Source organism: Trifolium pratense, linkage group LG4, assembly GCF_020283565.1.
Source record: "Trifolium pratense cultivar HEN17-A07 linkage group LG4, ARS_RC_1.1, whole genome shotgun sequence".
Lineage (NCBI taxonomy): Eukaryota > Viridiplantae > Streptophyta > Magnoliopsida > Fabales > Fabaceae > Trifolium > Trifolium pratense.
Window position 1 is genome coordinate 57,643,171 of NC_060062.1, and position 16,498 is coordinate 57,659,668.

Sequence of the window (16,498 nt, forward strand, 5' to 3'; positions counted from 1 at the left end):
ACATGTTCCCTTGCTTGAGCTCCATGAACTCCACCACTTTCTTGTTCCTAATATCAGCCGGAAAGTACTTCCTCAAGAACTCTCCCTTGAACATCTCCCAAGTGATTACCACACCACCAGCTCCCATCCTCAGCTTAGCATTCTTCCACCACTTGTTAGCTTCCTCACGAAGTACATAGGTACCCAAGGTTAACTTACTCTCCTCGGTACACCTCATAGCCTCAAAGACAATCTCAACTTCCTCTATCCACTTGACAGCAGCTTCCGGAGCATAGCCTCCAGTGAAAAGCTTCGGATTATGCTTCATGAACCGCTCCAACCTCATCTCATCTTCCCTCCCGGGTTGATGATCTCTAGCCACAATGTTGGTCAAAGTAGCTATCGCATCTGCCATCTGATTGTTACCCCTTCCATTACCTCTTCCAGCCATGATCCTAAACAACCAACCAATCCAAGAACAGACTTAGAAAGGTAATATCAACAGTGTTATCTCTACACAAGTTGAATATATGGGCAACTAATCCTAATTGGTTCCACATGAACCGACCTTGCTCTGATACCACTATTGTAACACCCAAACCCCTTAACGGAAACTTATTGAATATAAATAAATAAAACACTTAAGAAAATCCAGGCGTCACATGTTATAATACAAAATCACGGCATAATTAAAATCATGCTAGCACAGCGGAATTAAAAGCGATATTTATCATAGTGCATATCATATAATATCCAAATTGTTCACATAATATCCCTAGGCTCTAGGCCATATCAACAACAAGGATATTATGTTTACAACAAAAAGTAAACGATTAGCAAGGTCAAATACGCCATCACGGGCTTAATACAATTCAAACGAATAACCCGACCCGGTAAATACCTAATCAGAGCAATTCTATACAACCCAGTCAAAAAGATATACAAAATATATCTAAGGAGTAGTCTAAGCTAAACTCCTCACCAAAAAGCGCACTACCAAGAGCACGAGCAATCCTCTAACTCTGATCGGGATCCTCAACCTGAGAATCTGAACCCCCAACGGTCCAGCACATAACACAAAGCATGAGAGTTAGATCACATCATCAAAATACAAGTGCAAGTAAAAGAGTACTTAAACACTTCTTCAATAATCATGCATATATCATACATTCATCCATATTCATCAACAATCTACCATTCAATTATAAGTACATAAACACATATAATCGAATACTCACACAATCAATTATCACAATTAGCCAAGTATGTGTCACATATCACTTATCACATAAATGTACACATAACCTAATGCATTCTAATGCGTCAACTTCATGCAATGTCACCCTAGACATATCTAATGCATGTGGTACCGTTTCGTCTTTATTAGAGTATCTCACCTCTAATATTCGTCTTTATCGGATAAATATAATCTGATATCCGTCTTTATTGGAATATCCAATATACAACAACAATTCATGAATGCATGTATATGTTTTTCATGAATTCACCAACAATTATTTAGCATAAAGCTCGTCATTTACTATGTGGAACACTATCCAACATACGTCATTATTAAGATTAACAAAACCTTAATATTCGTCATTTACAACTTCATACATGATTAACAATCATTATAAGCATCAACAAGCATCAACAATCATGTAAGAATACCATTAAACCATGTTACAAGTGTCTAATTACACTTACAACCATCAACAAAAAGTTGCTGTCCCAGTGGCCTTCGCTGAGCGAAGGCTCAGCGAGCCAAAGCGAACAATGCCAGGAAGTCACTGACTCACGACGAGCATCGGCGAGCATCAGTGAACTATTCGCTGAGCGAAGGCTCAGCGAGCCTAAGCGACCCTCACCAGGGGATCACCTGCTCACGGCGAGCTGCAGCGAGCATCAGCGAACTATTCGCTGAGCGAAGGCCTAGCGAGTGTCTCCTGTCAGGACAGTTCAAAACCTGCGTTTTCTACACCAAATCACCCAAAAATCCCATTTTTCATGTTATAAATCCCAAAAGAGTTTGTATTCAAGCATATCAAACATGGATAAACACGAAAGGACAGTTCATTTATCATATCTACATCATAAACATCGAAAAAGTAAAGATTGACACTTTTTCATCAAAACTCTCAAGAACACAAAGTTCTTGATTTTAATCTTTCATAAAACTCGTTTTTAACCATTAATTTCGTTCATTAATCATGTTAAAAGCATGTTAAACATATTAAGAACCTTAGGAACGATTTCCATCAAGAAAATCCGTTCTAAGCTAAAACGAAAATGGGGTGGAGGAAGTTCGGGTGAGGAGAAATCGACATTCTCCCCTTCCTCGAGTCACCCACGATTATGGAACCTACTCTCATACCTGGATTCGAAGAAAACACGATGAAGATCTCGAATCTCTAGCTTTCCCCTTGCCCTAGCTCCACAAGCTCTCTCTTCTCTCAAGAACACAAAGAACATGAGAAAAATGAATTTCTCTTCCTCACTATGCCCATATGGGCGCCCTTCTCACACACAAGGTCCATTGGGCCTCAAGCCCAATTGGCTTGGCCCAATAACACGTTAACTCACTCTACTCGCTTATAACTAAAGTACTCGATAAATAACTCAATTTATTAACTTAATTAAAATTCTACGTTAATAAAATATTTTAACACATAAAAATTAATAATTTGAAAATTGGGTCGTTACATATAATAAAAGCTACATAAAATCGTATAGCCCTATCGAGCCCCCCGTGTATTTTTTAGAGATATAAAATTTGGAATTTATTGATGTTAAAACTTAAATTATATTACTCTGTTGTATTATGAAGTTAAAATTTCTAAGTGAAAATTAATGTAATTAGATGAGATATCACCTTGAGTTAGAAAATAAAAAACCACCTGATAAAAAAAAACTCAAAATAAGATTCAAAAGTCAAAATTGTACATCCTCTCGTGTGTTTAATAAAGACTACATAAAATCGTATAGCTCTGCCGAGCCCCCCGCGTATTTTTTAGAGATATAAAATTTGGAATTTATTGATGCTAAAACTTAAATTATATTACTCTGTTGTATTATGAAGTTAAAATTTCTAAGTGAAAATTAATGTAATTAGATGAGATTGAACCATTTTATCATTAAAATTGGAATTCTTAAGTTGCAATCAATCTAATTGGATAAGATTGAATCGATAATACATAGAAGTTAAAATTCCTAAATTGTAGTTAATCTGGTTTAGTTTAGGAGTTAAGAACGTACATTTAAACATGTCAACATAATAAATCAGATGAGTAGAGAAAACTGTGAGATACTAATGTAGTAGATATATCATAACAGAGCAAAACTTAATGTTATATTTTAATAATGTCTTCTTTATTTTCATTCAAGACATCTTTTAAAATTCTATTCAGAGATAAACTTATGAACTAAACAAAGTTAAGACCATTAAGATCGAATGAAACTATATAAAATCCTTTTTAAACATTGTATTATCATGCATAAATCCTTTAGAAGTTTAGAACCAATTTTGCAGCTATGTCTGTATTTCGGCCTACAAATCTCCCTTAGATGTAAAACCAAATTAATCTGTAAAAAATACAAAAAAAAAAAAAAGGATCATTAGTAAACAAAACACAATAAGAAAATACTTATATTTAATAATCAAATTTTTAAACAGTGTTGTAATATAGTGGCTATGGCGTAGTGGAAATTGAACAAAAATTAAGGCCAACCAGTTCATACTAAATTAAATGGTCAAGGAAATATTAAAAGATAATAAATATGAAGAATTTCTCATTAAGAATTGATATCTATCATGCTATTATTTATTTACATCTAGAGCACTCCCAAGGTTTATGATGCAATGAATTAATTAGAAAATAGAAAATACACTATGCTAATATGCAATTTGTTGGGAGAGATAAGAACTACGTTGAGGAAGGGTGAGTGATTGAAGTTGGAACTTAGTATAATATACCATCTACAACATGTTCATTTGAGTCTAACGAAAGGGATTAGTCTGTGCTTAAGTCTCCATTTGGTCCTGCTGCAACAGACTTGTCATGATAAGCTTTGTTACATACTTACATGTTTGAAAAGACTGGATTTATAAAAATCATGATAACACTAATTTTGTTGAACCTCAAAAGTATAGTTTTTACTAAAATCACCCTGGTACACCGCGATTCAGCCAATCTTATTGTCAATTCAAAGATATACTCAGCCTGCTTCATTATTATGAAGCTACACTTCACCCATTAACATTAATGAGGAAACATTGAATCTTATGACTATGAGGAAACATTGAATCTTATGACTAACAATCCAACATATTACTTATAACTAACATGGTAGATTATGGCAGTGAAACACATTATAACAAAATTCATGTCTGTTATAATTTAGAATTAGAATGAATACCTAATGATACGAATCAGGGTGTGGTAACGGAAGCAAACAACCAATAACGAAGGTACTAGGTACCACCCTTATTAGTCGAATTCTATTAGTGTTTTAGGTGTTTGTTTGTTGGGTTTTAGCGAAAACAGCAAGGAAATAAGCAATGTTAAACTACACCAATAGCCTAACACGAGATTAGCACTCAACACCAATTGAGCTAATCGGACTATTTTCAAGGCGACGCTTGCAAATAATCAGGCGAAAATTGTAGACACAATTTCTAATTGGACTGAAATGTTCTTATTTTATTGAATAATTGCAAATGATCAAATTACATGCATATATGGCCAAAAAAAACAGTAAGGCCTAATTAAACACAATAAAACTAGTAATAAAAATGCAATTAACTAGAAATAAAATGACTTAATGCAATCAGCTCCTGATACTCCTTTTCCATGATTAGTCACACGCCTATTTAAGGCCTTGAGTGTCCCATTTATGCTTCTTTTGTAACCATCTTGGAAAGGCTTTAAATGGCTGAATTTTATTTGTCTTAATTGATGAAAATGCTTAAAATAGCCAAGTAATTAAACTCAGCCCTTGATGAGGATTCCAAACAGTCCCCACGCCATTAACTTCCCTTTGAATGTCACTTGTGTTGATTTTCAACTCCTCTTGGTCAATTTTCGTACCATCCCCTCCCCCTTTGAAAGGAATTGACCTCAATTCTTGAATACCATCATCATCTAAATACGGTGAGAGATCTCCAACATTGAAAGTAGCATGTACTCCATATTCTCCGGGCAAATCAATCTTGTATGCATTGTCATTGATCTTTGATATAACTTTGAAAGGACCATCAGCTCTAGGCATGAGCTTATTCTTTCTCTTGCTTGGGAATCTTTCTTTTCTCAAATGGACCCACACAAGATCACCTTCATTGAATAACTTAGGCTTCTTATTCTTGGACCTTTGCTTGTAAACTTCATTCACGGCCTTGATTCTTTCTTGCACTTGCTTATGTAGCTTGATCATTGCTTTGAGTTTGGCCTCGGCATCTGGATGAACTAACTCCTCTTTTGGCATAACTATCAAATCCAATGGCAAGTAAGGATTCACACCATAAACAACTTCAAAAGGAGAATGATTAGTAGCATATGTAGGGGACCGGTTGTAGGCAAATTCAGCATGAGCTAGCTTCAAGTCCCAATCCTTTTGAGTTTTACTAACCAAACCACGCAGCAAAGTACCAAGAGTTCTATTAGTCACCTCGGTTTGTCCATCGGTTTGAGGGTGATGGGAAGTACTAAACAGCAACTTAGTACCTAATTTCCTCCATAATGTGTTCCAAAAATAACTCAAAAACTTTGAATCACGATCGGAAACAATAGTTTTAGGAACTCCATGTAAACGTACAATCTCACGAAAGTACAAATCAGCAACATTACTAGCATCATCTGTTTTGTGACAAGCTACAAAATGTGCCATCTTTGAAAACCTATCAACAACAACCATAATAGCATCTTTACCTCGCTGTGTACGGGGCAAAGCCACAATGAAATCCATGCTCACATCCATCCAAGGACCACTAGGCGTTGGCAAGGGAGTATACGCCCCTGGTTTGAAAGAACTCTTTGCCATATGACAAGTAACACACTTGCTAATGACTTTTTGCACATCTCCTAACATCTTTGGCCAATGAAAGTGTTCTTTTAAAATCTCCAAGGTCTTTGTAATGCCAAAATGACCAGCCAAACCTCCACCATGAGCTTCACGAACTAGTAACTCACGAATTGAATGCCTTGGGATGCAAAGCCGATTCTCCTTGAATAAAAATCCATCCTGCACTATGTACTTTCCAAATGCTCCATTCTCACAATTAGAGTATATTTCACCAAAATCCACATCTTCTTTATAATAATCTTTCAAAGTCTCAAAACCAAGTAAGCGAGTTTCAAGAATTGAAATTAAAGCATACCTCCTTGAAAGTGCATCAGCCACCACATTACTCTTACCATCTTTGTATTTTGAAGAGAAATTAAAAGATTGAAGAAATTCAACCCATTTAGCATGCCTTGGACTCAACTTTTGTTGCCCATTGATATACTTCAAAGACTCATGATCTGAATGTAATATAAAGTGATTAGAACGCAAATAATGATTCCAATGATCAAGAGCTCTCACAATGGCATAGAACTCTTTGTCATAGGTGCAATAGTTCAATCTGGCTCCTCCCAATTTCTCCGAAAAATAAGCTATAGGCCTTTTGTTTTGTATCAAAACAGCCCCAATGCCAACTCCACTAGCATCACATTCAACTTCAAATGGTTGAGTGAAATCGGGTAAAGCTAAAACAGGAGCTTCACAAAGCTTTAACTTGATCAATTCAAAAGCCTTTTGTGCTTGTTCATTCCACCCAAACGCACCCTTCTTCAAACATTCGGTCATAGGACTTGCTATAGTGCTAAAATTCTGGATAAAGCGCCGATAAAATGATGCAAGACCAAGGAAAGATCTCACCTCCGAAACTGTTGTAGGGCTCGGCCAAGTCTTGATAGCATCCACTTTTGTTTGATCAACGGATACTCCATCTTTAGACACCACATATCCAAGAAACACCACACTTTCAACCAAGAAATCACACTTTTCCTTCTTCCCATATAGTTTTTGTGCTCTTAGGGTCTCAAAGATTTGTTTCAAATGAGTGAAATGCTCCTCAATAGATTTGCTATACACCAATATGTCATCAAGATAAACAACAACAAACTTACCCAAAAAAGGCTTGAGTACTTCGTTCATGAGCCTCATAAAGGTGCTAGGTGCATTTGTGAGCCCAAATGGCATAACTAGCCATTCATATAGACCATGCTTAGTCTTGAATGCCGTCTTCCATTCATCACCTTCACGCATTCTGATTTGGTGATATCCACTCCTTAGATCAATTTTTGAGAAGATAACCGATCCATGTAACTCATCAAGCATATCATCTAGTCTTGGAATGGGAAAACGATATTTGATGGTTATGTTGTTCACCGCCCTACTATCAATACACATTCTCCATGATCCATCCTTCTTAGGAACCAACAATGTCGGAACAGCACATGGGCTCATTGATTCACGCACATAACCCATGCTTATCAATTCTTCAATTTGCCGTTGCAACTCCTTTGTCTCCTCTGGATTACACCTATATGCAGCCTTGTTTGGTAATGGAACTCCCGGAATTAGATCAATTTGATGCTCAATCCCACGGATAGGTGGCAAACCATTTGGTAGTTCACTTGGAAACATATCTTCATACTCACCCAAAACAGCCTCCAATTGTTGTTTAAGAGGAGTCTCTACATCGTCTTGCTTAGCATTCTTTGCAACCAACATGTAGACTAATTCACCATTATCAATAGCATCCTTCACTTCATTTTCAGTAGCAAACATAGTGAGGCTAGGCTTTTTACCTCTTTTTGTAATCATGGAACGGACTTCATTTGATGCCATTGGTTTCAACACAATCCTCTTGCCATTGAAGTTCAATTCATGCTCATTGGACCTTCCTCTATGCGTGACATCCCTATCAAATTGCCAAGGGCGTCCCAAAAGTATGTGACTTGCATCCATAGGTACCACATCACACAAGATTTCATCAACATAAGATCCCATGGTTAGTCCCACACGCGTCTGCCTTGTAACATTTATGCTACTTCCATTGTCCAACCAATGTAGCGCATAAGGCTTAGGATGTTTTGTTGTGAGCAATCCTAATTTAGACACCATTTCAGTTGAAGCCGCATTGGTACAACTACCTCCATCCACAATGATACTACACCACTTATCTTTCACTTGACCCTTAGTGTAGAAGATTTGATTTCTTTGATCTCCTTCCACGGGTACAGCCTTGACTTGCAAAGTTCTTAGCATCAAGGTATCATATATGGGAGGTCCATATACTTCTACCTCATCATCATCATCTTCAACAATTTCAACTCCATCACTTTCAATATTGCCACCAGATTCTTCTTCTTCCTTCATCAACTCATCACGCATGCTAATTGCTTCTCGGAGGGTCACAACTCGTTGATTAGGACAAGCCCTAGCAAAGTGTCCAAAGCCTTGACACTTGAAACACCTAACCTTTGACAGATTAGTCTCCTTGGCCGTGGCAATGGGTTGTTTAGGAGCGGCCTCACTTTGTTTCGGTTGATTCACCATTGGTTTAGTGTTAGGGGCTGGATTTGCACTACCCGACACACCTCCCTTGGACCAACCACTAGAACTCCCAGCATTATATCTACTCTTGTTTTGATTTTCAATCTTCAAACACAAGGTGCACAAAGTGGTGAAATCTGTGTAATTACATAGCTCAACAGCAAAAGCTATGTTCTTATTCAGCCCACGAAGGAAACGGCTCATTCTTTGCTCTTCATTTTCCTCCACTTCACCCATTAGGCATAGGTTCTCAAACTCATCAATGTATTCAGTGACACTCATTTTGCCTTGCACCAAATCTGCAATCTTTTTATACAAATTCAGTCGGTGGTTTGATGGTACACATCTTTTGCGCAACTTCCTCTTCAAGGACTCCCAAGAGTGGATTTTCTCCTTCCCATCTCGTGTCCTTCTAGCCTTCAAACCCTCATACCACAACGATGCACTTTTGCTAAGTTTCAGAATCGCATATTTGCAACGTTTCTCATCATCAAGATCCTTGAAATCAAACATTCTATCAATCTTGCGCTCCCATTCTAAATAAACCTCCGGGTCTGCACTACCATTAAATTCAGGTAGTTCGGTGATTTTGAACTCATCCACGTTTGGACGTGGTTCACCCCTTCTAGGCCTCCATCGTTCATCTCTCATGTCAACGTTCCTTAAGGCTTCACGCAATTTGTCCATGAAATCATCACTGTTGAAATCCATTGTTGTCACGTAACACGGAATCAGAACCGTGCTCTGATGCCACTAATGATACGAATCAGGGTGTGGTAACGGAAGCAAACAACCAATAACGAAGGTACTAGGTACCACCCTTATTAGTCGAATTCTATTAGTGTTTTAGGTGTTTGTTTGTTGGGTTTTAGCGAAAACAGCAAGGAAATAAGCAATGTTAAACTACACCAATAGCCTAACACGAGATTAGCACTCAACACCAATTGAGCTAATCGGACTATTTTCAAGGCGACGCTTGCAAATAATCAGGCGAAAATTGTAGACACAATTTCTAATTGGACTGAAATGTTCTTGTTTTATTGAATAATTGCAAATGATCAAATTACATGCATATATGGCCAAAAAAAACAGTAAGGCCTAATTAAACACAATAAAACTAGTAATAAAAATGCAATTAACTAGAAATAAAATGACTTAATGCAATCAGCTCCTGATACTCATTTTCCATGATTAGTCACACGCCTATTTAAGGCCTTGAGTGTCCCATTTATGCTTCTTTTGTAACCATCTTGGAAAGGCTTTAAATGGCTGAATTTTATTTGTCTTAATTGATGAAAATGCTTAAAATAGCCAAGTAATTAAACTCAGCCCTTGATGAGGATTCCAAACAGTCCCCACGCCATTAACTTCCCTTTGAATGTCACTTGTGTTGATTTTCAACTCCTCTTGGTCAATTTTCGTACCACCTAAAATCTTACAACCAAAACTAACTATCTTAGTGTACAATTTCTCTCATACCAATGGTGACTCGATAACTTTGAGAAATTCCTACTCATATCTTGCTCTAGCATCACAAAATCTAGTGCAAGCTAAACATAGAAATCTATAGCAAGATATCTACTCACACAATGTAAAGGAAGGCCAATGGCACCATGCCATCACTTTAATCAATAAACCATCAATAGAGTGTATGATTTGTGTTCAAAATAAAAAAAAAAAAACAGCTTGCATTCAAACTTGAAACAGGGAATTCTTTGAATGCATTTCCACCCCATATTATTAATTACCGATCTAACCTAATGCAACATGTATTACTTCCTACATTATCTTTCTAGTGTATAACAATAGAAACTTACAAAGGCAAGTATTGCATTACCTTCTACATTATCTTTCCAGTGTCAATCCTCGTTAACTAAGCTTGCTAACAGCTTCCCTTCAGATCTTATAAAACAGATAAATATTCCACACTTTAGCTATACTTGCATTATGTAATCTTCTTAACCAATAGAAACTGAAAATAAGTTCAGAACATAATACACTTTTTCAGCCATATAGTGTGTAGACCAGATAATACAACAAATCAATTTCCAGCACATACAATGAAGAATTAATTTACCCAGAGATTTGCAGAGGTTAAGTGGTGGATGTGAATGCTTACAAAGTCCACTCCAATTGTACTGATATATAGGTGTCAACGTATAAATCATCTTGTTTGACAGAAAAATAAGATATTAAGAAGTGTAACCCGCACTTTTGAAAATATAACTCAAGGTAAAAGAATGAAACCAATAAACAAAATAGAGAACAATCAATTGAAACAAATTTAAATCAAATTCAATCGCAGCGAACAATCCTATTGTAATTCATGATATAGTGAATTCCTCTAGCAAAGCGAACACTAATCCTCGATAACAACAATACTAATGCAAAAATCAATTTGTAGTACAAAGATAAATAAGCAAAATTCTTAAATGATATGATTTGAAACATGGAAAATTATCATTAGCAAAACAATTAAGCTTTTACCACTGAAAATTATCATTAGCAAAACATGAAAAATCACATAAAAGAAATGAAATGTGAAATAAAAGCTAGTACTGATGCAATTAAATGTAATATATCAATGACATCTCAAAACTAACATAAGAATTGGTTTCTGCATCAATCAACATGTCATATATAATATCAGTACAAAATACTAATACTAAAAATATATATATGCATAAGTAACTTACCTACTGTGAAAAACAATACTACAAAGCCATGAGTTGAATGAGAGAACATAGATCTACCTCCAAATCCATCAATAACTCTTAACAACACCAAAAAATGATGTAATTAGAAATTAGAAATTATAGCACAACCCGCCGAATAGGGAAATTAGATTCACAATAAAGAAAATAACCTTTCATAATAAAAACAATGGTAATCAAAAGACAAAATTTTTCTCAATTCTCACTTATGGTTAACTGGACATGTTTCATAAAGCTGGTTAGAGAAAAGATAATAGTGATGCAATTAGATGAACACCGTATAGATGCATATTTAGTTCCTTTTCAATAAAGTGAGCATACAACTCTAAATCATTTTTTTTTTTAAGAAATAAACAAAAATCAATAAATTCAATAGATTTCAATAAAGACTATAGTCATAAAGAAAATAAGTTAAAATAAAATACCTCATAAGCAAGTGTTATGCTCTTTGTCGTATAGTTATAAATAATTCCTGCAAATAATTCCTTTCTCTTCTTCTCCAGCTCCTGTTACCGAAAGAACGATTAGAAAATCGAATAACCAACATCCATGATTTTACCAATGCAAAACTAAAAGCAAACTCACCATGATGGTATGATAGTCCTTTGTCATATGGATGTAGGATCCCTTCATAAACCTTCAATCATGCAGCATGTAACCAAATATGAGAGTTCATTTTTTCTGGCCTATAAATAATGGAGAGTGAAAATGAAACAATCTTATGTCATTATTTAACATTTTGAGAGTGAAAATAACCAAAAAAGAATATCATACAGATTAATAGATATCATGAAATATGCATATATGATTTCATGTAGAGTATCAATAGAAGGTAAATTAATATTCTAATTTAATCATATAAGATGTAAAAGTAAATGTAAAGTAAAGTAAAGATTAAACGATATCATATTGATACCTTTGGATTACTCAATTCTTTGAATTTACAGCAAGAGATCAAAATCATTGGATACCCTTACCCTTCACACAATTTAACTTGAATCTTGAACGAAAAATTGTGTCCACCATCATTTTGAGGTTTCACTTGGAATTGATGCAGAATTCTACAGATTTTGAAAATATTCATATCATATATCATATTTCATATTAGTTATCAAATGGAAATAGAAAAGACAAAACTAAACAAAAACAACAAAGTAATCATTGATTTTAGTTTGATTTTAGTCTGATAATTGAATTATGAAACTCATTTTCTGATAAAATTGAATTCTGAAATGAAAACATAACCACTCAAAGAAGCAACATCAAATTGAAGGAAATAAAACAAAATAGAATTGATCTGGAAGCCCTTACTTCTAAGTTTGAGTCTGCCGCTTCCTTCATGGTGCGTGTTGCTTCTTCATATTTCTCTTCATCTTCTTTGTTGCAGAATTCCAGACAACAACTGACTTAATATATTCCAGAGAATCATGTTTGTTCAATTCCTTAACCTCATATATTTCACATTTACTGAACTGACTTAATATTTGCTTTCCTCTAGTTGTAATAATGACCCTACTACCCGGTCCCAACCCATCAATTTTAAGGATAAGATCTTCTATTTGCTCTACGTTTTCCATGTTATCCAACATAATGAAAACTTTTTTTTACGTGCAATCCTTCTCACAGAGAAAGGGGTTTCTAAAAAGGGTGCATCAGGATGAAGATTATCTTCCTCTAACAATGTAGAAATAAATTTATTGTGTAAACATTAAGTCCATACTTGTTTGATTCATCCTTTACATTGAGGAAGCAATGACCTTTGAATTGGGAATACAGTTTAGCATATAAAGCCTCAGCAAGGGTGGTCTTTCCTATGCCACCCATGCCCCATATTCCAAGGACTCTACATCATTTGACCCAATTTTCAGTTTTGATTCAATTTTTTCAAAATTCTTCTCAATTCCAACAAACCCCTTAATTTCATATTGGTATCGAAGGTTCAGTTTCTGCAAAACATCTTCGACAATGGCCTTAATGAAGTCTGATTCAGTCCTAAAAATTAGAAAACCAAACGTGCACAAGATATGAAGTTGTTATTGAGTTTACATATACTTTTTGAAACATACAAATCATCATATGTAGAAAGCTGGATAGTTACTTATATTTACTTGTAATTTTGAAAGTCCCAACCAACTAAACTAGCTGCCTCGGTGAGAGCAGCTTTCCATTTCTGCAACATATCATTATTGTTCTTCGAATCTCAGTTATGTTTTGCAAAGGCATCCTTGTAACTCCCGATCTGCTTTCTCACATGTGATGGATCTATGTTGCAAAAAACAGGAATCACAATCTGTTCCGTATATTTCTTGCATTCTAGAATCTTTTTGAGCTCATTCAAACACCATTTTGACGAAGCACAGTTTTGTGAGAAGATGACAATAGATACATATGACTCCTCAATGGCTTTGATGAGTGTTGGCGAGATCTCATCTCCTTTTTCAAGCTCATTTATGTCTATGAAGGTTTCAACTTTCTTTTGACTCAGAGCATCATAAAGATGGCTTGTGAAGTTTTTGCGAGTATCCTCAAAGCATCATTAGTGTCATTGAGGCATCAATATCGAGGCATCAGTATCGTAAGTAAAATCAAAGCATCATTAGGGTCATCGAGGCATCAATATCACAAGAATATTCAAGGCATCAGCAGGGTCATTGATGCATTAATACTGCAAATAAATTTTGGACTCGTCAAGGCAGCAATATCGCATCTAAAGTATTCATTTAGCTCTATCCTTGCATTATGAATGAATAAAAATTCATATCAATATCGCAATAAGGCAACTTTTAAATTATGAGTTAAGTATTCGTAATACTTCATTTAAATAGGGTCATCAAGACATCAATACCGCAATTAAATTCACGACATCATTAGGGTCATCGAGGCAAAAATATGGCAAGTAAATTCAAGGCATCATTAGGGTCATCGAGGCAACAATATAGCAAGTAAATTCAAGGCATCATTAGGGTCGTTGAGGCATCAGTAGGATCATCGAGCCATCAATATCGCAAGTAAATTCAAGGCATCTGTAGGGTCATCGAGGCATCAATATTGCAAGTAAATTTAAGGCATCATTAGGGTCATCGAGGCATCAATACCGCAAGTAAATTCATGGCATCTGTAGGGACATCGAGTCATCAGTATTGCAAATAAATTCAAGTCATTATTAGGGTCATTGAGACATCAATATCCAAATAATGCCAGCTACATAGTTCTCCCTATGTATCCAAACAAGAAATTATAATGAGCCTCAAAAAAAGAAATAGGCAGTATGACTACTTTTAACTGTTTGCAAAAATAGTCAACAGAATAGGAAATCCTGGTCAATTTATCATACTTCATGTCACCTACATTAGGTGTCACTTAAATGTTAAAGGGCGCTTATTGTGTACTAAAATAACTTAATCAACAACCAACCTTATCGTAGTATGATGAGGAAAAATTATCTGTATTCAATATGTAAACCTCATTGTAATTATCAGCAGATTTTCAACATCCACCAAAGATGAAGAGTGATTGGCCAACAACTGTTATGGTATGACCCTAACGTGCCTCTAGCCCTGCTCCTCTTATAATAGGACATTTCAACGTTTGCAAAGCTAAAAACAATGTAACATAAGTAAGTAGTAAATAAATAAAAAGCATGTAACTATGTAGCTGCATAACATTTTCAAGTTTTAACTTAAGACTTAGCTTTAAGCGACATTGTCCAAAAAAGGTGCAAAACCAGAGTTGTACATGATCATGCAAAGATCAACCAACTTGAGCTAAAACCCACACATTTTAGCATACTCTCTCTATTGACACACACATCATTATTAGATAAATTTTATATGAGGGCAACTAATAAAGTGTGGATCCAAGTTTTTAGTTTAGTAGATCCCACATAAAATTTGTCATAATAAAAAGGGCATCAAATAGTGTATTGCTAGCTAGAATTTCTTAAATGGATATATATAAGAAAGATATTAGAAAGATAACTCACAATGATCTAAAACATGCAAATCCTTCAGTGGATTCATCCCATCAAGAAAGTATCCATAGGCAACAATATCACAAGCAAATTGAAGGCATCAATCGGCATTGAGGCATCAAATATCACAAGTAAATTAAAGTCATCATTAGGTTCATTGAGGCATCAATATCGCATCTAAAATATTCGTAATACTTCATTTAGGGTCATTGAGGCATCAATTCACAAGCAAATTGAAGGCATTGTTAGGCATCATTAGAATCATCTAGGCATCAATATCGCAAGTAAAGTATTCTTAATACTTCATTGAATAAAAAATTCATATCAATATGGCATCCAACTTTTTACATTATGAGTAAGGTTCATTTGGACAGACGACATGGAAAACAACATTGATGGAACAAATATATCCTTTCAGGTCATTTAGGCATCCAATAGTTTCAAAATTTATGCTATTTCTGAGCGACAATTTATAATAGTCTAGAATGAATTGGATTAAAATATTTCAACACAAATTCCTTTAGGGTTATCAAGAATTACGAAAATTGCATAAACTTGTTGGATAATCAAGAATGCAAAAATTGTATAAGTTTCTTTGATAATAAAGAAATCTAAAATTGCAGAATAATTTATAAATAAATCAATACCTTCGAAAAGGAATACGACGCCGATTCACTTCTCAATTCATATCCCTCTTTGAGACCCGTTTGCGAAGAAACAATTATCGCTATAATTGACCGTCACACCAACATTCTTTAACCTATTCGAACCAAAACGGCACCGTCGGAGACCTCAAGCGTCATATCTGAACGTTTACCCAATCGTCGAAATCATTTGTTACATAACGCGTGATGATGGTTATTTCTCTTCAAGAATGAATGAATTTGAGAGATTATAGAAGAGAGAATGAATCAATGTGATTCCGTGAAAAATAGGAACGCCTAATGAAATAAACCTAAAACGTGGTTATTTCTCTTCTTTCTTCTTTTTTTTTGTTTTTTTTTTTTACGGTTAGGGTCTGTTTGGTTCAAATTGAGGGGAGAAGAGGGGAGGGATTTTAACTAACGTTATGTTTGGATTGATGGTATATAACGGAATGAAGCGGAATGGAAAATAATGGGATGAAATGGAGCGGAACAGAATGAAACACAAATTTCGTTCCATTGTTTGGATATTCAATGATGGAATGGAACAAAATTACCACTCCATTGTTTGGGAAGTGAACGGAATGGAATAA

General features: G+C 35.3%; 2 long non-coding RNA genes across 4 annotated transcripts; both read right to left on the reverse strand.

The window, feature by feature from the left end:
- Positions 1–3,301: 3,301 nt before the first annotated feature.
- On the reverse strand, positions 3,302–11,979 carry LOC123921730. Of its 2 annotated transcripts, none has more exons than XR_006814174.1 (6): positions 11,877–11,979; positions 11,717–11,797; positions 11,274–11,350; positions 10,655–10,745; positions 10,415–10,549; positions 3,302–3,561 (listed from the first exon to the last, which is right to left on the reverse strand). It is a non-coding gene; the product is annotated as an uncharacterized LOC123921730 (long non-coding RNA). The 2 variants fall into 2 exon arrangements; XR_006814175.1 differs by lacking the exon at positions 3,302–3,561 and adding an exon at positions 4,121–4,395 and having other exon boundaries at positions 10,005–10,549.
- Positions 11,980–12,212: 233 nt separating this feature from the next.
- LOC123921731 lies at positions 12,213–16,172 on the reverse strand. Of its 2 annotated transcripts, XR_006814176.1 has the most exons (4): positions 15,274–15,876; positions 14,137–14,887; positions 13,400–14,017; positions 13,124–13,283 (listed from the first exon to the last, which is right to left on the reverse strand). It is a non-coding gene; the product is annotated as an uncharacterized LOC123921731 (long non-coding RNA). The 2 variants fall into 2 exon arrangements; XR_006814177.1 differs by lacking the exon at positions 14,137–14,887 and adding an exon at positions 12,213–12,352 and having other exon boundaries at positions 12,603–13,956; positions 15,274–16,172.
- Positions 16,173–16,498: the final 326 nt, after the last annotated feature.